At 33.2% G+C, this 24735-nt stretch overlaps 1 long non-coding RNA gene across 1 annotated transcript; it reads left to right on the top strand.

Moving 5' to 3' along the window:
- Positions 1-12049: 12049 nt before the first annotated feature.
- LOC145243839 (uncharacterized) lies at positions 12050-24424 on the top strand. Its single transcript, XR_013862950.1, has 2 exons — positions 12050-12210; positions 23344-24424. It is a non-coding gene; the product is annotated as an uncharacterized LOC145243839 (long non-coding RNA).
- The last annotated feature ends 311 nt before the right edge of the window (positions 24425-24735 follow it).

The following is a 24735-nucleotide window of genomic DNA, read 5'->3' as shown; positions in this document are numbered from 1 at the left end:
TATCTTTACTTGTTCACTGTTGTTTAAAAAAAAAATAAAATCGATTTTTAAGTATTCGTTTTCTACCTAGCTGGCTAAGTTTTTAGTGGTTTAACTTATTTTAAAGTGTTTATTCAATTAAAAAAGAGACTCCACTCTGCATAATACTTTTTTTAAAATATATTTATATTTATTTACTGTTGTTTTAACAAGGATAGAATGGATTTTTCTAAGTATTCGTTTTCTACCTAGCTTTGTAAGTGTTTAGTGGTCTACCTTGTAGTAACCAGTTAACCCAAGTCGCTTCTCACATTAACAAAAGAATTACTACAGCTGGAATCAATTCATTATGAGGGAATTTTGATTACATCACTGAACATCCACGCAAACCTGTATTGTCAGAATTTCATTTTTTTATCAATGTAGTCGCTGAAAGCAGTGTAAAGGGAAGTGGTGGTGGAGGGGTCAGGATTTTTGGTTAGCCTGTAGCATTCATGTTCTCTCTTGGCTCCGTTGTCCAGTAGTCATACATGCAGAGGTCTTTTTCAACTGGCGAATGTGTGTGTGTGTGTTTGTGTGTGTGTGTGTGTGTGTGCATGCGTCACTCTCTCTCTCTCTCTCTCTCTCTCTCTCTCTTCCTTTTTTTCTCATTTTAATCCTTGCGAACATTTCTTTCTCGTTCTCCCTCTTTCTCTTTGTTTAGTGTCTTTCCTTTTTTTTCTTGGTAGCCACCATCATTGCTTGATGGCGATTGGCTGCTGTGAAAACAATCCAAGAGATCACTTTCTTGCGCCCTTTTTCAAATTAGTTCCGGAAAAGATTTATTGAGAGAAAGACTCTTGTTTTCCGGGCTCCGTCGATGAACCAACGTAAATTGAAGTGGTTGGAAATTGTTTTTCTAAAATACACCTTTTATTGAAAAGAGCCTGTCACCATTATATTTCAAACTGCTAAATGAGAGACTTGTTAACAGTAATTTATTTTCTTTGTCCCCTTTCAAACGGATGAAGAAATAGCCAGACAAACCTTTTCAGAAAAAAGGAATATTATTTCTGGAGAAGGAAGAAGAAACCTGATAGCCTTTTCTGAGAAAAGGAATTTTATTTCAGATATAATATACTTTGAAGAATAAAGAAGAAGAAGAAAAAGAAGACAACTCCTTTCTGAGAAAAGGAATTTTATTTCTGACACTCTATACTACGAAGAGAGAGAGAGAGAGAGAGAGAGAGAGAGAGACTTTAAAAAAAAACCTTTTGAAGGTTTCGTTTATTTCAAGAAAAGAATTTTGCAACTCAGCCTTGCATGTTTTCTTTCTTGAAAAAACCTCCCTTTTTGTTGAAGGACTGAATTTAAAAACTTAAAAGAACTATTTTCTGTCTTTTTCTTTTTTTGTATGTTCTTTCCATTTTAACCGTTCTTTCAAGTAAGAATTGTTTTCTTGTATTTGTTTTTTTTTATTTCATATGTTACCTTAAGGTTTTTTTTTTTTTAACCTGAGCTTTGGAAAATAAAAGCAATCATAGCATTTTATTTTATTTTCAATAAATTCGGATCATTTTAATCTCATTTCAGGTCTGTATTTCATTTGCTCATTTCTTTGGTTTCCCATTTGCTTTACTTGTTTATTTTTTCTTTTTTTTTCCCCCTTTCTATTTGTTACTCTAAAAAATGGATTTTAGTGACGACCCCCAAATTCCGTCAGTATCGCCCAAGTAAATGCAGTTGTAATGCATCACCTTGACACACAAACTCATGGGACTACATTTTTATCTCTTCGCGTAAGAATATAGTAAACAGGTGAAAACGTTTGAGAAAGCTTGTATATAAGCACGAGCCCACCAGTGTTTCTCAAGTGACCATCTTGACGTTTGTGATGTCGCTCATGTCAAATTCTATCCGAAGGACGTTAAACCACACCAAGTCCAGAAAACATTTCCGCCATTAACCATCACCAGTGCTCATGGTTGTCACATACACTGGACTCCGTCTATCAGGCGTTTCCTTTTCTTTTTTTTTAACATTATATGGGTGCATTTGGCATGGTGGCCTTATAGAGGTACAGGATACTTTCAGGCGTAAGTAGCTTTCTAGCACAGTAAAGAGAGCCTACCTTCCTCGCAGCGACTCTGGCAATGCTCTCAATGTATCTGTTCCAACTCATGTTCCCTGTGAACGTTAGGCTGAGGAGTTTAAAAGAAATACTTTCAGTTAATGTATCTTTAGACATTGCTATTGGTGGTAGAAAAGGTTTCTTGCCATTATTGAAGAAAACAAGCTTAGTCTTGGCAGCATTGAATGTGACCATCTATTTATGTCCCCATTCCACTACAGATTGGCGGTCTTCCTCTAGTGTGTCTGCCATTTCTTTAGATATGTGTTCCTTTGTTTTCCTCTCATGCCTGTTATAGAGCATGGTGTCATCAGCAAATATATCCATCTCAGAGACAATTTTATCAGGGAGGCCATTTATGAATATTAGGAATAATAAGGATCTATCCCTGAGGTACTCCCACATTAATATATTTTTTGTATGTATTATTATCACAGACAACCTGGATTCTTCTCTTACTTAAGAAGGTTTTAATTATGGTAAGTATTCACCCAGTGATACCGTATGATCTGATTTTCCTGAAAAGACCATCGTGCCATACTCTGTCAAAAGCTTTAGATATATCTAGAGCTACTGCTCTACCCTCCCCTGCTTTTGTCAATACAAAACAAGTGTATTTATGCACGTAACATAAACATCTTGCTTCTGGTAGCAATGAAGTCACTGAATGTGTTTTTGATATCACTTAGCTTTTTGAAGCATTTCTCATGCGGAAAGTTGTTGAGAAGCTTGAAAAAGTGGTAGTCAGTAGGTGAGGGATCTGAAGAGTATGGTGGATGAGCCAGTGTTTTGTAGCCGAATTCCCTCAACTTTTGCAGGGTCGGTTTAGCAACATGTGGTCAGGCATTGTCTTGGAGGAGAATTAGGCCTTTTCTATTGACTAATGCTGGGTGTTGTTGTTGAAGTTTCTGATGCATTTTATCCATTTGTTGATAGTACTTCACCGCCGTAATGCATACAAAAGATTAATGGATGAGATCGGTCGCAGACCATCAAATAGGCAGCATGACCTTCTCTTGGTGCAACTCTGTCTTTGGGAAGTTGTCATAAAGAATCCACATCACAACCCAATCAGGAAATGGGGCATTCTTGTTGTGTAAAACAAGGGAGGATGATACTTCATAGCTGTGTGTCTTTTGGTTGTCATTACATTCGTGAGGAATTTATCAATTTTTTTGTCTTTTCAATCTCTCTCAAGTGGTTGGAAATCATCATTTACGTTACATCTAATTTAGAAGCAAATTCTCAAACAGGCAATGATTGGCTTTGACTAAGGCTCTTAATTGATTGTTGTCAACATCTGATGGCCGACCACTATGCTCATCTACTTCAAGATTCTCATCACGACTACAAAATTTCTTAAACCACTAATTTGCTATGTGTTCAGTAGTGATTCCTGGGTTAAACAGTTTGTTGATATTGCAAACTGTTTGAACAGCTTTTCAGCCTAGCTTGAATTAGAATACATGATTCATTTGTATAGTGCTGTCGTTAGGGTCCACAAAATTGATCAGCTACTTTGGATCACATCATGGTTGGCGGGCTTACAATGATCTACGAAACCATCAGTAATGATCCTGTGCCAGGCCTCACATATCGATGAATTATTGGTAACAATGTTTCAGCATCTCTGCTATCGACTGGCACCATCATTATTGCATTGGTCTCCTGTTCTACTATACCAAGAACTCATTGGCCTTCTTTGTACCTTCCACGGTGATATTTCTGATGCATGAACTTACTTTTGTCAATTTCGACAGTTTTACTAAGACCACCCATCTTAATAGGATTGTCAATTAATGACATTGTGCAAAGGTCTCTCATGAAATTGTACGAGTCTTGTATACTTCTGGTGCTTACTCTTGTCTCTTTGCTGACATTTATTTGTGGTTCTTGCAAAGACCACCAATAAGGTGAATAATTTTATTAAGTGTGATGTGTGCAATGATCCCACCCGTACTGATTTCACTTTTCTATATTTTGGATATTTACAATGGAAGCTGTCGACTGAACACTTACTGTATTGTAAATTCATTTTACTGGTTGACGGACATGCCGAACAGTTGCATGAATTTGCAATGAGTACATGGCAGGCTAACCATTCTAAAGTGTTTTTTTTTCCACTTAGTTTCCCTGATTAAACTTTGTAGAGAATAATCAGACTAATGCACTTCAGTTGGAGGTAAAACTTCTTCCACTATATGTTGCATATTTATATTCACTATTGTAGATTACACGGATTTTAAAATTAAAAAATAATGAGGCAGTATTACCTATGGGGAATGTGGCCTGGCAGGATAATCAATTTGCAATCAGAATCCGTCGATATTAGAGATCATGATTGCAGGTGCAGTAATATTTATAAGTTGAAAGTGGTAGAATATCACTGGGACGGATAAATTTAACGAGATCTCCAATTTACAGAAGGTCCTTTTTTTTTTTTTACACGGTGGTCACCACTTATCAAGGCCCGGAAGCCACTCAGGGATAAGGGTTATTGCAAGTACAGTACGTTAGTGTGGAGATTTAATGAAGTGTTTACTTAAGGGGGCGGTTCATCAGGAATTTGTTTACGTTGGACTTGAAGACATCCAGGTTGTAGTCAGTGGGAAGCAGGCAGACGGAACAGAGTTCCACAAGCGTGCAGTTCTAAGAAAGAAGCTTTGTTCATGGAATCTACGTTTTGATTTAGGCACAGATAAAGAGTGGGGAAAATTTTTCACAGTGGATTCAGCTAGACGGGTGTTTTTTGTGAAAGATTGGCGAGGGGGGACCAGAGATTGGAGTTCAAATGAGCACCTGCCATGGAAATAACGATAAAACAAAGATAGGCTCGCAACGTCTCTTCTGTGGGAGAGAGGTTGCAGGGAAGAGAAAAGGGCATCCCCAACTAAGCCACGAAGTCTATTTTGTACTCTGTCAAGGCATGATAGGCTGTTTTTAGCAGCTCCTGCGCAGATGTGGCAGCAGTATTCCATCCTTGGACGTACTTGGCTTTTATATAGATAGAGAATTGCAGCAGTAGTGAGATATCTTCTGGAGCGGTAGAAGGATCCCACCATCTTTCCAGCGACCTTGGCAACAGACTTGATGTACGTGTTCCATTTCAGATCAGGAGTAAAGGACAAACCCAGAAGCTTGTCAAAACATGGGGTTTATCCTAGACGGGAGCTATCCATTTCAATTGATCCAGGTGGGGATCAGAGCGTTGATGATGTAAAGATAGGAGTTTGGTTTTAGATGCATTAAAGGTAACCAGCCACGTCTTCCCCCACTGAACCATGCACTTGAGATCAGAGGAGAGAGAAGCAGAGAGAACTTTGTCATTTACAGCCTTTGATGTGTTGCTGTAGGTGGTCGTGTCATCAGCATAGATGTCAACGAATGATTTAAGTATGTTTTTAGGGAGATGATTGATGTAGATCAGGAAGAGAGTTGGGCCCAGGATTGACCCTTGAGGGACTCCAGCATTAATACTGCAGGCCTCTGATTTTTGTCCATCAACCACTACTCTTATGAGCCTATCAGAGAGAAATGATTTAATGACAGAGAAAACATTTCCAGTTATACCGTAGCTGGAAATCTTGTGAAGTAGACCCTTATGCCATACCTTGTCGAAGGCTTTTGATATGTCAAGAGCAATTGCCCTAGAAAGGAAGCCTTTGTCAAGAGATTCACTAATCCTATGAAATATAACCGTTAGCACGTCTGCGGTAGATCTTGCAGAATGGAAACCATATTGCATGTCACTAAGAAGGTTATTTCTGCTGAGGTGGTTGACTATTTCTCTATTTAGTATGGATTCCAGCAACTTACTCATAACACACAGGAGACTTATTGGTCTGTACTGAGAGGGAGATAACTTAATCACCTGAATTCTTAAATACAGGGTATACTGATGAGGTTTTCCAGGGAGTCGGAAAACACTTCTCCTTAAGGCAATGCTTAAACAGTTTTGTAAGTATGGAAGCAAGTTCTGGTTGAAGCTTTTTTAACACTATAATTATCGTCAGGGCCAGTTGCTTTACTGTAATCAAGGTTCTTGATTAGCTTGGCAACCTCATGCACAGATATTTGTATGTTACCTAGCATGTTCTGTGTTATAGGAGGAAATATGGGGAGTTGATGGCCTTCGTCACATAGGGTAGAATTAGCTGCAAAGTTCTTGGCAAATAGTTTGGCCTTGTCTGATGCTGACGAGATGACCTCTGGTCCATTGATAATGGTTGGGATAGAATGCACACTTCTGTTCAGGATCCTTTTTGTTATTTGCCAAAACTGGTGGGAACCAGGCCGCTGATCAGCTACTTTGGATTTAACAGACTAGGAATATAGCTCTGTTGCATTTTTTATTACTCTTTTACAGTGGTTGCTTCCGTTCCTGAAAGCAGCTTTAGTCTCAGTAGATCTATTACGTTGGTAGTTATGGAAAAAGTGATTTCTGTGCACGATAGCAGCAGCACATTCTGGAGAGAACCATGGCTGGCTGTTAGGTTTTTGTTGGAATTTTTAGAGGGAATGAATCGGTCCATGCCTACAATTAACCATTCGGTCAGTTCTGGTACTATAGAGGACACATCCTTTTTAAACATGGAATGCAGAGGTAGATCAGATATGAATGTATGGAAGCTATCCTAGTCAGCCATAAAGTATCGGTATACAGTACGGTGGAGGGGTACGTCTGGGGACTTATTACATTTCATTTTTATCTTAATTGATACAACGGAGTAGTCAGAGGATCCTAGAGGAGAAAGAACGGAACATGAACATAGCTCAGGGGAAGTTGAGAGAAAAAGGTCTAGGAGGCTTGCATATTGACCGGTAGTATCGGGCACACGGGTGGGTTCGCAAACAATCTGAGTAAAGGTCATAAGCAATGGCAAAATCATTACAAAACTTCCCCTCGTTGTCTGTCTTATTTGAGTGGGTCAGCCATTCCACGGTATAGACGTTGAAGTCACCACAGATGTGGATGTTAGCCGAGGGATGTACAGACAGGATTAGGTCTATTTTCTCAGATATACTCTTAAAGATAGTAACTCCGCTGTTATGGGGCCGATAGAGGGCAATTATAAATGCAGTGGTGTAAGCAAGTGCAACCCGGAAGCACATATAGGATAAATTAGGATCTTCTCTAGAGATATCCCTGCCACACGGGAAGCCATCTTTAATGTAGGCACATATTCCATGCCCATGGCGATCTTGAGGGTCAGATTTAGCTGTTAAGTTAGAGTATCCATTAATTATGAACTCATCTAGGGAAGTGGTTGGCCCTATTCCAGTTTCACTTAGAAAGAATATGTCCGGTTTCATCTCCTGTAATTGGGTTTCAACCTCTGGAAGGTTGGAACGTAGACCCCTGATGTTGGAGAAGGAGACATGGTAGTAGGGGTCTACATTGGAAGATGGGGTTCTAGGTTTATTCGAGTTTTCTTTCAGGAGATATTTCATGTTGAGGTTTTGGGATTTGTGGAACAGGTCCGCATACTTGTTTAGAGCAGGATAGAGAGGGAAAGTAAGAGAGAAAAAGACAGGAAATTTTCTTTTTAGGGTCCTACCAAGTCACATCTACATCCATATAAATTTAAAAGGCGTTAACAACTTCGGAAAAATAATGACAATCGAAAAAGAACTCGAAATCGCTGAACTGGCATAAAAGAACAACATTTATTAACCTATTTAAGAAAATGTAATTCAAATAATTTCACGTCAAGATTTTTGCAAGAAATGTTAATTAGACATAATCTTTGTTAATGTGTGTCTTGAAGAAAAGGTAAAAAGTTTATGCTTATGAATTTTCATGTTGAGAGGGAACACACATGGTTATTTTCTGGAGGGAAAATAAAATAGTCATTAAAACGTTTTGCATGTGTGTATGTGTTCGTTACATATGAAAACAGCAGTTCGAAATAATTTATTGAAAAGAATTAATTCTCGATTGATATGGTACTTACTATGTTGAGAATTTAGGTGTATGACGTGCGTGAAGTCATGTTGGTGACTTTACATCCCACAAGACAGAGTTGGCAGTGATGTTGCTAATGCATCCAGGACTGACTTGATTTATGTGCACAAAAGTTTATATAGGAGAGTTCTTGAATGTTCTAGACTATTTGTTGTATCACTGCAAGTGAAGCGTAACATAGTCCTTTTATTGAATGTCTGCAGATGGGCAAATTACGACGTTGTGTCTTTACGCGAACTTCAGATGCATGTATGTTAAAAACGGTGATTACTATAAACTGTGTCTGCCACAGATTTTTTCCAGATGTATATAGAATAACAGTATCACCAGAAATAAAATATTTTGGCAAATGTGTAGTTTAGCGGCGTAAATTATTTGGCAGACAAAAAAATTATAAAAACTATTTATTTTTATATAAAACACATTATTAGACCATAAAACCCGAAAAAATTTCATTTTTATTATTTTTTTTTTATCAGTTTTATTAGACTAAATGTACGACAATCGAGTCCACCATATTGGTTTTAAAATTTGGTCTTTCAAAATTTTGACAAATTGGTCTTTTTAAGGCCAAATTTAGTTTTTTTTACGTTTTTTCATGAACTATGTTTTTGGCCGCCATATTTTTTGTAATGAAAGAGCGTAAAAAAGGGCAAAATTTGGCCTTAAAGAGGCCAATCTGTCAAACCTTAGAAGGGCCAAATTTTAAAAGCAATACAGCGGCTTCGATTGTCGTACATTTAGTCAAATAACAAAATAATTAAAAAAACAGTAAAAATGAATTTTTTCTGGTTTTATTTCAGCCTTTAGGTTTATTATTATTAATGTAATTATATAAAAAATAAATAGTTTTTATAAATTTTTGTTTGTCAAATAATTTACGCTGCTAAACTACACATCATTTATCACTATTTTTATTACTTATTTTTGTAAGAAAAATTTTCAAATATATGTACATATACAGAAATCCATAAATATTTCATTTTCTTCTAAATATGCCAAAAAATAGTCAAGTATTACTCATTTTTGTAAAATACAAACCTTTTCCATTATTACTTATTTTAAATTAAAACATGCAACCCGGTTTCGTCGTGGTCTAATGACAGAACATTTTTAGGCCGATGTGAGATTTTCACATTACACCAGCTCTTACTCGCACCAGGACAGTTCTTTTTCCGTTAAACCAATAAATTTTGTGAAAAATATATGTTTTTCTACTTTTGTTAAATATTACCTTATGCCACAACAGAATATTGACCACTTCAATTTGTTTTTTGTAGGAGTATCCGAGGTCGCTGACAACGAATCTGTATGCCAGTTACCATAAATTTTAACAACGTTTGAAAAAGGTCACCATTTTGGTCGGTCCCCTTTTTGGGGCACCTCCGACATTAGAGAGAGAGAACAAGAGTGCTGAAAAAGAACGGTTGTGGAAAAGAAAACATCGGTTATAATTAAGTGCGACGAGACTTTAGGATTGATGATGTTTTATAAAGGTTTCCAAGATATAGGGTACAAAGAGAATGATACATTTCTTTGATAAAAGTCTTTACCCAGGAAAACTGGTCCATCACGTGTTGATGCTTCTATCATTTCCGCATGTCTAAGAGAGATTTCTTCTTTGTATCTCCCTCGCAGGCAGTCCTCTATTCCGATTGGCTGAAACCTCTGGTGACGTTGAGAGAAGAAATGAAGGGAAAAATAGAAGAGTAAGGAAAAAGAGAGAAATAAGGGAAGCATACCATAGCAGCATCATAGTAATAGTTCACTACATCTGATAATCAAACCTGTCACAAATTTACCGTTTGCATGATAACCTATTTTAATTGATCTAAAAAATTAAGTTTTCACAAGCAGTTTACAAAAACATATTTTTATGTTTTTCCTTCTTCTTCTGGGAGGGGGTATTCAATTATAGAATTTGTGTAGCTTAACAGGTGCTAACAATGTGCAAAACAGAGGGGGCGCATGTTCCCGTGACGTCAGGTTTGTGTTAACTATACGAACTATGGAAAAGCAGAAGCGATTTTATGATTTTTTAAAACCTTTGCTTATCTTCTTCAAACTGCAATTAATAATTTATCTTTGTTATAATTTTGTTAGATTTTAAGATTTACACAGTTTAACGATTAATAATATTAGAAACATTTGTATATTAAATATGAAATACAGTTTAATTGAATGTTCTTTTGGTTACCTACGGGCTTCCATATTTTGTTCGGCAAAAAGAGACAGACAAAATATGAGGGAGGGGGGCTACAAGATGCATAATATTTGTGCAATAATATTTTTTAATTGGTTTTAATCTGGCGATAACATAGCTGACAAGAGTCATGTCTATATTAAAACTTTATATTTAAAAAAAGATTTAAACACAATTAATTAAAAATCTATGTTGTAACGGAACATTTTGAAATAATGGAACTTTATTATAAATTAATAGTATCGGTATGACTTTTGTACCATTTAAAAGAAGGGCAAAATAAACCAGTAATAATTAAAAAAAAATTTTTTTCCATCGAACGAAAATAATGAAATTGTGAGACGAAAATCGTGTTTACATAATTTAAAATATCGTTCCCATGTAGTAGACATTCCGAACGTGAAAACATATCCGTATTTAATAAATCTAGCAAAAATTAACTAATGGTCAGATTTTCGTGAAATTTTCGATACTTATCCATTTTAGAATGAAATTACATATAAAATGCAGTTTTCATAAAATATACGAGGGGAAAGTTTTTTTTAGTGAGTGTTCCCCCCCCCTATTTATTTTTTCGAAATTCGAAAAAAAAATATTTAAATCTATCGAAATTTCTATTTATTATGAAACATAAGAGTTCAAATAAGTAAAAAATATATATTTTTAATTTAAATACACATATTGAACAAAAATTTACCTTGAAGTTGCAATTTAAAAATTGATATAAACTTAATAATATTATGTTTTTTTTTAATAGTGTTTTTTCGAATTAATATATACTATAATCAATTGAATTGCCAAGAAAAAGAAACTTCGTAAACATTAATTAATTTTCAAAAGATTAAAACGATTAAAATTCCATTATTTCAAAATGTTCCCTTACAACATAGATTTTTAATTAATTGTGTTTAATTTTTTTTTTATATATATAAAGTTTTAATATAAACATGACTCTTGTCAGCTATTTTATCGCCAGATTAAAACCAATTAAAAAATATTATTGCACAAATATTATGCATTTTGTAGGCCCACCCCACATATTTTGTTTGTCTCTTTTTACTGAACAAAATATGGAACCCCGTAGGTAACCAAACGAACATCAGTAAAACCGTATTTCATATTTAATATACAAATGTTTATAATATTATTAATCATTAAACTATGTAAATCTTAAAACCTAACAACATTATAACAAAGATAAATTATTAATTGCAGTTTGAAGAAGATAAGCAAAGGTTTTAAAAAATCATTAAGTCGCTTCTGCTTTTCCATAGTTCGTATAGTTAACACAAATCTGACGTCACAGAAACACGCGGTCCATTCGTCACAATTATTTGGCAGACCCTAGTGTTCACTGTTCTATTGTAGCATAATTTACCCTATTTTTTCTTTTTTTTTTTTAAGGTAAATTTTGGACAGTTTTTTTTTTTTTTCACCAGTAGATCTCTTCCGAAAATGAAAACGAAATTAAAAAATATTTCCGGCTAGCCCACATAACGAAACCTTTTTGTACACAAGGAACTTATTAATGATTTACATCGCTTCATGATGAACCTGAACCTCGATTTTATCAGAATAATTTTTTTTTTTTAAACAATGTAACTTTTAAATATTTTCTTTTTTTTTTTTAATTTTATATAAATCTTTTTCTTTTGTAAATGTTGTGCTTATGAAGCGGACAAACAAAAGAAAGAAATTGTATTTATTTAAAAAAAAAAAAAAAAAAAAAATTTTTAAGCGCAAGCAGTAGTTAAGTCCCCTTGCTTTTCACGAAACGTACACGACTTAAGTTAAACCAGATTGGCAGCCATTTTTTATTTACTTGTAAATACACGTATCGTTTAATATACGCAATTAATGTCGATTTAAGATTAAGAAATACCAACAAACCGACCAAATTTGCTCTATTTTTAGTGGCAGACCCTCCTTCCTTCATTTAAAAATGCATAAAAGGTAAGATTTTTGGTTGTAAAATTTGTACTTTAACAACTTAATTGGTTTTTGTTATTTCATTTTAATTATAAATCTCCTTTCCGCCATCTTGAGTCGCTTTCATTTTAGCAATACATTTTATGATTCGAAAAGAAAATATTCATTACATTACAATGCATTTGAGAGCATTAAATTCTCGAATCGATTAACTATTAGGTTTCAGTGGCATGTATTAGAAGCGCCAAACAAAACAAAGGACATAAACAACTGTTAGCACAGGCAACCTAAGTTCCTATTTAGTTTGCTTCCCCGCGAAGCAGAGTCAGACACCAGATATTACGCTTTGATCTTGGCCCAAATGCCAAGAAATCTCGGTACTCATGCAAAAAGTGATTCGTGCTGAAATGATGACGTTATTATTTAAAAAGCCATTCTTAACATGGGGAGGGGAAGGTGTTTACAATTGAATAAAAAAACATATCATAAAACTTTAATTAAACGTGGAAATACGATTAAAAAAACTCTCTGCATTAGCACCGAAATCTATCTTATGGTATTAAGTAGGTACGGGCAAAATGAATGCCGATTCTCAAAATGTATAAATATTTTGATCCCTCTCTTTACTTAAAAAATCACCAAAAATCAGGAAATCATCCAATTTTAATGAAATTTTCAGTATTTATCAAATAATGATCGCAGAATATATTGAACTAATTATTTTTATTTTAATCTTAGTGAAAATGTATTATTTTGTTTAAACAAAAATACCTTTATTAAAGTAATGGTTTTCAGTAGTAAATAAAAAGTGCAAGAATTATTTTTGCTTTATTTTTATGCAAATAAAGCATCGTAATTTGTAACAATAAAAATAAAATAATTTTTACAGGAACATTATGAAAAAAGCCCCTGAAGTCCATATTAATGAAATTGATATAACTCGAAGAAAAATTAATTTCTCAAAGTACCAATATTATCATTGAATTAAGCATTGTTTATTTAATATTTTCACACAAAAAGTGGCTTCCGGGCCTTGATAAGTGGTGATCACTGTGTAAAAAAAAAAAAAAAAAAAAAATTATAATTGCAAAAATTATTTCTACTTTTTTTTATGCTTACATTTTTTACGTAATCTTTACATGTAAGATTCTAACATTTCCATTGCATGCAAGAACGTATAATTATCAACATAAAATAATGTTCATATAATCTTGGAAAATAAAGTAAAAAAAATTAAATTGAAAAACGAACATAGAAAAATAATTTAATTAAAAAATGGCAAAAATTATACGAACGTTCCGTGTCGCTAAGTACGGATGCGCAGAGTTGAAAAGAAAACCAGTCTGTTTTGCCCACCCTTCTCCTCTTTTCAACTACCCACCTGTTTGTGTTTATGAACTTTAAATTTCACGCAAATATTATGATAAATTTTAATGTCGGTATTTTTTTTTTTAGTGTGTAATTTTTGTCAATGATTATAAATTGTTTTCTTAACCAATTGTAATTCTGTATTAATATTAATAAATAATTGGTGTGAACTTATTTTTTTTTAAGAATAAATTGTCAGTAATATAATTAATGAATTTAATTAACTTTTATGCATTTTTAAATGAAGGAAGGAGGGTCTGCCACTAAAAAAAAAAAGTCGCTCGGTATGCCAGAATAATGTTAAATAAAGACATAAATTATGTCTAATTTGTCCTTCCATACATATTTGAATATTGCCGCCAGAGTGTTTTTGGATGCGATAAACAAGTCTCGTTCCAACCAGTGAGACATTTTTGGATAATTATTACTTTTTTAGTAAAAGTTAAGTACATTTCTTGTATTAATTCATTATCTTAAGACTTTAACTTAATACTTAATTTGGAAATAATTCCAGAAAACTTATATTTTCCTTGCCAGAAAAATGTAAATGCGATTTTTGTCATAATGAATTTTTACGTGAAATCTCGGGTTTTTCAGATTTGAGATAAAATTATTCCATGTATTTTTATTTCACACAGATTTTTCTTTGAGAAATTAACTTTAAACTATAATCTTTCAAATACAATAAAAAAGTACTTGAAAATTAAAAAAATTATTATGATTAACCGTCGTTAAAAACCATGTCCCCCTACGGAAGTAGCCATTAAATTGCCCATACCTAGTATTAAGAGGCAATCTAAATTACTCATCTACCTACATGGATAATGTTTTTTCTTTTTTTAACTTATTGTAAAATGTTTTTGTTCTTGTTGTGTTTTTATGTTTTTTTTTGTTTTTTTTTACTTGAAACATCCAGTTTAAAGTTTGTTGAGTCATAACGAAAAAAAATAACACTGTCCTTACAGCCAATTTAGAGCCTCGATAATCGTTCAAAAATGGAAAATTAATAAAATACTGGTAAAAACATATCCAGTGAATGTCACTAATCGTGCAGAAGTTTATTTTTTTTTATTTTTGAGTGATTATCAAGGCTCCAAACCGGCTCTAAGGATAGAACGTTTTTTTCATTCCCGTGAAGGAAATTCTCATCGAAGATAAACCCCCTAGAAGACACGAAATTAGCAAAGCCAGAAACACTTACCTTGAATGGATTTCTCGATTCTATCAGTTCTTGCATAAGTGATGTGTTTTTGTGTGCCAAATGGGCTGATAGTGGTTCTCAAAGTAGTCCATCCTTCTTTACTGAGGCAAATCAAGAATTTGGAATAGCAGTTACATTTTGCCATAAAGAAGAAAGTTTTCATGTCAGAAATTGTGCTGATTCCATACTTTCTTTTGCATTTTCTTGACTGGGAATTAATTCAAGCTCCTCACAATGTGGCTTCAGACACAAAAAGCATGAGTTTCCAATAATGCCCTCTGCTGGTTAGAGTAGGAAAGTTTCCTTGATAGAGGTGAAGATTTCTCATCCTCTCACATTAACGTCAAAACTAGAAAATTGGTAATTAATCTAAACTCCCCACAATGGGGATTCAGCCAGAGAAATTATGAGTTAAGAGATTGCTTTCTGCAGAATAAAGCAAGAAAGGATCCCTTGAATTGGAGACACTTAAGACACCTCCATCGAGTTCAATAACAAATTGGAAAACTAATTTCTCATGCCTTTAATTTGCGCACTTCTTGTGATAATCACATTTGAATAAAAAGAAAAAATTCAATACAATTCTCAAAATACAATAGCAGAAATGCTGTAGACATTTGCAAATTTCAACATTATAACTCCACTTAGGTTACATTAAAATTGTTTTTAAGTAAAAATAATTAAAAAAGAACTTTACAATAAATTAAAAGCACACTTTTTATGCTTTATTTAAAAAGTCCAAAAGTAATTTGTCAATTTTGTATGCAAAATTGAATGATGAAAAGATGATTTAATGTTTGAAAAACGACCATCAAATTAGGAAAACATTTTAGTGCTTAAGCATCGTTGCATACATATGACATTTTTTTGTCCTTAATTTAGAAGAGCAACATAAAAGGGGGAGATAATTGAAACATTTTAGGAGATAATAACGGAAGGTAAATACGAAATCAAATAAAACTTCAGATGTAAAAATTAACTAGGTTTATTAAAAAAATTCAACATAAAACAATAAACCAGTTTTAATAAAAGAAAAATATGTAATTGAAATGAAGTAAACTTTAATTGAAAAGCTTCAAAAGTTTTACACTATCATTTAAGTCTTGTAGGTAAATTATTAATTGTAAACTATTCTAAACTTTCCCCAAAAGATTGTAAACTATCCTACACTTTCCCAAAGGGATTGTTAACTATCCTATACTTTCCCAAGGGGATTGTTAACTATCCTATACTTTTCCAACGAGATTGGTAACTATTCTAAACATTCTCAAAGGGATTGTTAACTATTGTAAACTTTCCCAAAGGGATTGTTAACTATTGTAAACTTTCCCAAAGGGATTGTTAACTATTGTAAACTTTCCCAAAGGGATTGTTAACTATTCTAAACATCCCCAAAGGATTTGTTAACTATCGTACACTTTCCGAAAGTGATTGTTAACTATTGTACACTTTCCGAAAGTGATTGTTAACTATCATACACTTTCCGAAAGTAATTGTTAACTATCGTAGACTTTCCGAAAGTGATTCTTAACTATCATACACTTTCAAAAAGGGATTGTTTACTATTGTACACTTTTTGAAAGGGATTGTAAACTATTGTACACTTTCTGAAAGTGATTGTTAACTATCATACACTTTCCCAAAGGGATTGTTACCTATCTTATACTTTCCCAAGGGGATTGTTAACTATCCTATACTTTCCCAACGAGATTGGTAACTATTCTGAACATTCTCAAAGGGATTGTTAACTATTGTAAACTTTCTCAAAGGGATTGTTAACTATTGTAAACTTTCTCAAAGGGATTGTTAACTATTGTAAACTTTCTCAAAGGGATTGTTAACTATTGTAAACTTTCTCAAAGGGATTGTTAACTATTGTAAACTTTCTCAAAGGGATTGTTAACTATTGTAAACATTCTCAAAGGAATTGTTAACTATTGTAAACTTTCCCAAAGGGATAGTTAACTATTGTAAACTTTCCTAAAGTGATTATTAACTATTGTAAACTTTCTCAAACGGATTGTTAACTATTCTAAACTTTCCCAACAGGATTGTTAACTATTCTAAACTTTCCCAACAGGATTGTTAACTATTCTAAACTTTCCCAACAGGATTGTTAACTATTCTAAACTTTCCCAACAAGATTGTTAACTATTCTAAAGTTTCCCAAAGGAATTGTTAACTATTCTAAACATTCCCAAAAGGATTGTTAATTATTCTAAACATCCCCAAAGTGATTCTTAACTATCATACACTTTCCCAAAGAGATCATTAACTATCATACACTTTCCAAAAGGGATTGTTCACTATTTTACACTTTCTGAAAGTGATTGTTAACTATCATACACTTTCCCAAAGGGATTGTTAACTCTCATACACTTTCCAAAAGGGATTGTTAACTATTGTACACTTTCTGAAAGGTATTGTTAACTATTATACACTTTCCGAAACTGATTGGTAACTATCGTACACTTTTTGAAAGGGATTGTTAACTATCGTACACTTTCTTAAAGGGATTGTTAAGTATCATACACTTGCCCAAAGGGATTGTTAACTATCGTACACTTGCCCAAAGGGATTATTAACTATTGTACACTTTCTTAAAGGGATTTATACACTTTCCAAAAGTGATTGTTAACTATCGTACACTTTCGGAAAGTAATTGTTAACTATCGTACACTTTCCGAAAGTGATTGTTAACTATCGTAGACTTTCTGAAAGTTATTGTTAACTATCATAGACTTTCCGAAAGTGATTGTTAACTATCGTAGACTTTCCGAAAGTGATTGTTAACTATTGTACACTTTCCGAAAGTGATTGTTAACTATCATACACTTTCAAAAAGGGATTGTTACCTATCGTACACTTTCTGAAAAGGATTGTTAACTATCATACACTCTCTAAAAGGGATTGTTAACTATCATACACTTTCCGGAAGGGATTGTTAACTATTGTACACTTTCTGAAAGAGATTGTTAACTATCGTACACTTTTCAAAAAGGATTGTTAACTATCCTACACTTTCCGAAAGGGATTGTTAACTATCTTACACTTTCACAAAGGGATTGATAACTATCCTACACTATCCCAAAGGGATTGTTAACTATCGTCCACTTTCTCAAAGTGATTGTTAACTATTGTCCACTTTCCAAAAGTGATTGCTAACTATTGTCCACTTTCCAAAAGTGATTAACTATTGTCCACTTTCCCAAAGGGATTGTTAACTATTGTCCACTTTCCCAAAGGGATTGTTAACTATTGTTCACTTTCCCAAAGGGATTGTTAAATATTGTACACTTTCCCGAAGGGATTGTTAACTCTCATACACTTTCTTAAAGGAATTGTTACCTATCGTACACTTTCTTAAAGGGATTGTTAACTATCCTACATTTTCCCAAAGTGATTGTTAACTATTCTACACTTTCAACTTAGCCTGAAGTTAAATCTGGCAAGCTGCATTCAAAACTTACTCCAAACCCAGTCTCTAAAAATAGGCCTTTTATTCAAACCAGCAGCATTTCATTGCCTAGTATTTTGCTTGTTTGTACGATCGTTGCAGCTAAAATTAACTATTATTTATGTTTTCTTTTTGGATGTTGTTGCACAATTCCCAATGTATATAAAAAGAAACAAATAAAAAACAAATAACCGTTAAGCAAACAAATGTGATTTACTTCCTAATTATTCTGTGCTGTTAAGTATTTTAAAGCAATTTTTATTTAGATGTGTAATCAATGCTTTCTTAGTTATGTAAACCTGTTATCATTTAAGATGATACCGGATGTTAATCAAAGTTTAACCTTAAAATAATTGAAAAATCGAAATTTGAATTAAAATATGACTAATAACTATCAGATTTCGGTCAAATATAATTGTCTACCAATGTGTATGTTTTTATTAGTTTTATTAAATGTGTATATTTTTATTAGTTTTATTAAATGTGTATATTTTTATTGGTTTTATTAAATGTGTATATTTTTATTGGTTTTATTAAATGTGTATATTTTTATTGGTTTTATTAAATGTGTATATTTTTATTGGTTTTATTAAATGTGTATATTTTATAAGCTTTTTCCAAATTTTATTTTAATTAGCTTTTATGTGTATATGTTTATTAGTTTTATTAAAAACTGAAGGAAAATAATTAACTTGAAACCTTCTCTTTATACAAATGCACAAAAGGCAAATAATCTTTTGCTAAGTTTATTACCTCCCAATTTTTCAAACTAAAATATCTTTAAAATTTGATACCCCATGCAAAATGCAGTTTATCATTTAGAGATTGATAAAAATTTGATAAAATTTCTGTGGTAGAATCAGTGGCTAATAGCACTTATGTCAGTGCTTTACTGATAAAAATAAAAATAAAACGATGTGTAAGTGAAGAAAATGGGATTAGAAAAATATTCAAAGAAACTTTTCAAAATAAGTTCAAAAATATAATATAAAATAAAAATGATACAAGTTCCACTAAAATCGTTAGGATTTTGGAAAGCGAAGAATATGACAACTGTTTACAAATGCAGCAACAAGGTAAAAATATGTTTACAGATGCAACAAGGTAAAAATATGTTTACAAATGCAGCAACAAGGTAAAAATATGTTTACAAATGCAACAAGGTAAAAATATGTGGAGCATCAAGTCTTAGTACAATCCTCATAAATACTGAAAGTATTTGTAAAATATAGCAAACTCCTTAGAATACCGGTATAATCCTGTGAATTAATGTGAAAATAGAAAGACCCAGGAATTCTCTATGAAAGTAATTTGTGGAATTTCAAAGAATTGGGTTATTTTAATCCTATCAAGGTAAAGATTTATATGGGGATATGAAATTTGGTGTATCAGACAAGAGGCATATATCAGACCATTTCCTAAAAACGGGGGTCAGCAAAATAATTCTAAAACAAGTTTCATACGAGCTTGAAAAGTCTTTGGATTTTTAATTTTGCATTGGAAAGGTCTTATTTCTATTATTACCTTGAAAATGTCCTGAAAAAATCTTGAAAATTGTATTTGTCAAAATATTAAAAATAAAATCGAAATATATACTATTAAATTATTTTTTAAGTATTTACCATTAAAATATTTTTTAAATATTGGAAATAATCGAAATACATTGTTCTGAAATAGGAAAGATTAACAAGATATTTATGTTACATTTAAACTTCTGCATATCAGTACAACCAGGGAAGCAGGCAGCAGGAAGGGAATTCCAAAGTCCAGCTGTTTGAGGGAAGAAACTATGAGAATAGAAAGCTTTCTGGCATTTAGGGACATCAACCGTGAAGATCTTATTGCTAAGCGGGTTTGTCGGGGATATATACGTCAAGGGGGTACAAGTGAAACAAGTTCATCAGAACACATTCCATTAAAATATTTTTAAAACAGGCACAGTGATGCAACATTGCGGTGATGAGACAGAGGCTGGAGCTTAGTTGATAAAGTGGGACTGATTAGGTTGACAACTCTTTTTTGGACTTTATCTAAGAGGGAGAGACTAGTGGTAGATGCATCAGCCCAGATGTGGCAACAATACTCCATGCATGGGCGAATAATAGTAATAGTGATCCAAGGATCGGCCCTTGAGGCACTCTTGCATTAATGTTATGCTGTTTGGATGTATGTTCGCCAATGACAACCTGTATGCTTCTATTGTCTAAGAAGGATCTAATTATATTTAGTATACGTCCAGTTATACTGTACGATTTAATTTTCATTAGCAGCTCTTTATGCCAGACTTTGTCAAAGGCCTTGGATGTATCAAGGGCTACAGCCCTGGCTTCGCCCACCTTATACAATACATTGTAAATGCGTTCAGAGATAACTGTTAAAATATCTGCTGTGGAACAGCATTGGCTGAATCCATACTGTTTGTCAGAGAGATTTGCTTTTGCAAGATGGTGAACTAGTGCTTGATTAATTAAGGTCTCAAAGATTTTAGTGAAGAGTGGGAGAAGACTAATGGGGCGATAATTGAGAGGGTCTGATCTTTCATCAGAGTTCTTGTACACTAGTACTACAGAGGCCATCTTCCAGCTATTAAGGAAGCAAGATTCAGCAAGGCATTTATTGTAGAGCTTGGAAAGTATGGGTGCTTGCTCGGCTGAACATTTCTTGATTAGTAATGCAGGGATAGTATCAAGCCCACTCGCCTTTGAGTTTTTTATGATATTGCAGACATAAGAAGAGGTAATTTTTACATCATCTCATGTGACCTCAGTCTGCATAGGAAAATTTGGGAGGGAGTTGTTTGTTGGCTCCAAGGTGGAGTTGGAGGCAAATCGCTGGGCAAGCCTCCTCCATTGCCGTGCATGCAACCTTCTGGTTGTTACTCAGTGGCGGATTACTGATTGCCCTTTATTCACTACACTATTATAGATTTTCTAGAAATCACGAGTTCCTATCTTTTGCGATTCATCGCAAAAGATAGGAACTCGTGATTTCTAGAAAAAATGTGTTCCCTGATTATTTCAACATGCTTTCTTTTGGTTGTTGCTATTTCACTTTTACAATGATTTCTAGCATCTACAAATTTTTGCCGATTTGTATTTGACTTATGACATACAAACTGGCAAAATGCATGCTGTATTTTTGAAATGGCAGCTACACAATCTGCAGTAAACCATGGGGGTGAGTGGGGCTTTCTATAATACTTCCGTGTGGGAACATCTGCTTCAATGCCCATTTGCACCATTCAGTTTTCTCATTGGCATACTGTTCAGCAGGAAGAGAGAAGATATTGGTCCATGAGGCATCTCGGATGTGTTGTCTAATGGTTTCCTAGTCAGCCCTGTTGTAGCAGTTTGTTGTTTTGAGCAATGGTTCTGCACCTTGAGGTTGAGATTTAAATGTGATGTCAACTGATACCACTATGTGGTCTGCGTCTCCTAGTGGACTGTGGGCATTAGTCACACAATCCTCAAACAAGTTAGGATTGTCTCTAAGAGTTTTACATTTGAAGATGGATCCTTCTAAGAGATAAGTTGTCAATTTTAGGATTTTTATTTTTATTGTATGCAAATGTTGATTTAAATTATTGATTTCACTTGTAAATTTATTTTTTTTTGATTGTGTTTTAAATGTACATTAGTTTTCTGGTACATATCACTTACAACAAGGTGTGTATATATATATATATATATATATATATATATATATTATTTGTATACTAAAGTTATCTGTTATCCATCTTGTCCCTTTTCTTTTTTCAAATTGGAAGCGAGACATAGGCACACATACATAACTAAATACACCTACATATAATTAACAAGAAGAAACAAGCAAAATTATGTAAAAGCATACATACATACACACATATATCTGTCTGCCCAAGAAAGGTGCGCACATACGCATACAAATTTAATCACATATTAAATAAAAATCAAGCAAAACCTTGTATATTTTCCCTGTGAAACTGATTTGTTACCTTTTCCAATTTACATCTGACTCAAGAACTCGAATACATTCTTTCAATATGATCAGATGATCAAACTCTCCTGTTCTACACACATCTATAATGTCCAGATTTAATCTTCATCAAAATCCATCATGACTTTGGCCGACATTAAAATTGCTATTACTCATTCTTAGTATTATTTTCATATTAAGTTCTCTGCATGTACTCAACCATGATGTAAAACATATATATGTATATTGAACACATCTGTAACACATGTATGTTGAACATACCTGTAACACATATACATATGTATGTTAAACACATCTGTAATGCGTATATATGTATGTTCAACATCTTTAACACATATATGTGTATGTTGAGCACATCTGTAACACGTATATATGTATGTTGAACACATCTGTAACAAGTATGTTGAACACATCTGTAACATGTATATAAGTATGTTAAACACATCGGTAACATATAGGTTGACACATCTGTAACACATGCATGTATGTTGCACGCATCTCTCTCTCTCTTTCTGTCCTCATATATATATATATATATATATATATATGTTTACTATTCCAACAAAGTGCTCGATTATAAAGAAAAAATTTCAATATAAGAGCTTAATATTTATTTATTTAAAACTGTACAGACGGTAAGAAAAACATTGGTACCGTCGGTTTCAAGTCTTACATAAGCGGGACCAGTTAATGGTAAATAATGTTAGGCACTCGTCATCCATATTGTTTTCTATTTTAGGAAAGTCAGGACCACATGTATTATCTATGAAGATGTTTATTTTTATTTAGCTATAGCTTGTCTGTCTCTATTTCTATATTTTATTTTATATATGTATGTGAAACATATCTGTAAAACGGATATGTAACATGTATATATGTATGTTGAACACATCGGTAACACATACATATGTCGAACACATCAGTAACACATACATATGTTGAAGACATCTGTAACACACATATATACAGGATGTCAATAAAGTTCGTGTGCACTTAAAAAAATGTTTAACTTTATTTTTATCGCAAATATAAATAATCTAAAAAATGTTATAAAGTTTCATGTATCAAGTTTTAAGTATAGTTATTGAATAATTTTTCACCACAAAATTCGTGACAATTTTTAGATAAGTAAAAAATATTTTCTTTTGTTTTTCAGAATCAATTTGATCCCATGGCTTCAATTGAGGGAAAAGTAAACTGTGTCCTTTGGTTGGTTGAATTGAAATCTACTATTGCTGTACAAAGAAAGTTTAGAATGTAATACAATAAAAAAGCGCCTCATAGGAACACCATTGTTAAATGGATGAAAAAATTTAAAGAGATAGGCTCTGTCCATGATAAACCACGGTCTGGAAGGCCATGTGTCAGTGACGAAAGTGTTGCTTCCATAGAAGAATCCTTTACTGCAAGTCCAAGAAAGTCTATAAGATGGGCATCATTGGAGCTCGTGCTGCCAAAGTCTATTGTGCATAAGATTCTGCAGGCAAAATTTCATATGAAAGCTTACAAAATTCAATTACATCAACAGTTGTTAGAAGAGGATTATTATGCACGGCTAACTTTCTGTCACCAGTTCAATGATAAACTTTGCAATGATGATGCATTTCTGAGTAATTTACTGTTTTCTGATGAAGCAACATTTCACATTAGTGGCAAGGTCAACAGGCATAATTGCCGAATTTGGGTAACTGAAAACCCAAATGAAACTGTTGAACATGAAAGGGACTCTCCTAAAGTTAATGTGTGGTGTACTTTGGGAATAAATAGAATCATAGGGCCATATTTTTTGGAAGATAGTGTTATTAACAGTGACAGCTACTTAGATATGTTGCAGAATTACTTTATTCCGCAACTGGAACAATTAAACTTGAAAGATGATACAGTGTTTCAACAAGATGGAGCTCCTTGTCACTTTGCTCGGCGTGTTAGACAGTTTCTAAATCAGGAATTTCCTAACAGATGGATCGGAAGGGGTGGACCATTTCATTGGCCTCCACGTTCGCCAGATTTGACTCCATTAGATTTTTTTATGGGGACATGTGAAAACAATTGTGTATGCAACCAAACCTAGTTCATTGGAAGATTTGAAAGCTAGAATAACTAATGTAATTTCAGGCATTACTATAAATCATTTGGCAAATGTTTTTTGTGAACTGCAAAATCGTATTACCCTTTGTATTGCTAATGGTAGAGGGCATGTGGAAAGTTAAATAAAATTTCAATAAAAGCTTAAAAAATATAGATTTACTTCTTTCAAATCCATTTTACAGATTATTTCTATTGCAAATACAAATAAAGTTATAAATTTTTTAAAGTGCACACGGACTTTATAGACATCCTGTATGTATGTTGAAGATATCTGTAACACATGTATGTTGCACACATCTGTAACCTTTATATATATATGTTGAATGCATCTTTAACACATAAATATGTTGAAGACATCTGCAACACAGATGTGTATGGTAAACACTGTTAACATATATGTCTGTTGAACATCATTAACATGTATACATCTGTTGAACACATCTGTAACACACACATATAT

The sequence above is a fragment of the Euprymna scolopes genome, chromosome 22 (assembly GCF_053919585.1).
Source record: "Euprymna scolopes isolate OS-2025 chromosome 22, ASM5391958v1, whole genome shotgun sequence".
In the NCBI taxonomy this organism is placed as follows: domain Eukaryota; kingdom Metazoa; phylum Mollusca; class Cephalopoda; order Sepiida; family Sepiolidae; genus Euprymna; species Euprymna scolopes.
This window is presented reverse-complemented; position numbering and strand designations above follow the sequence as displayed.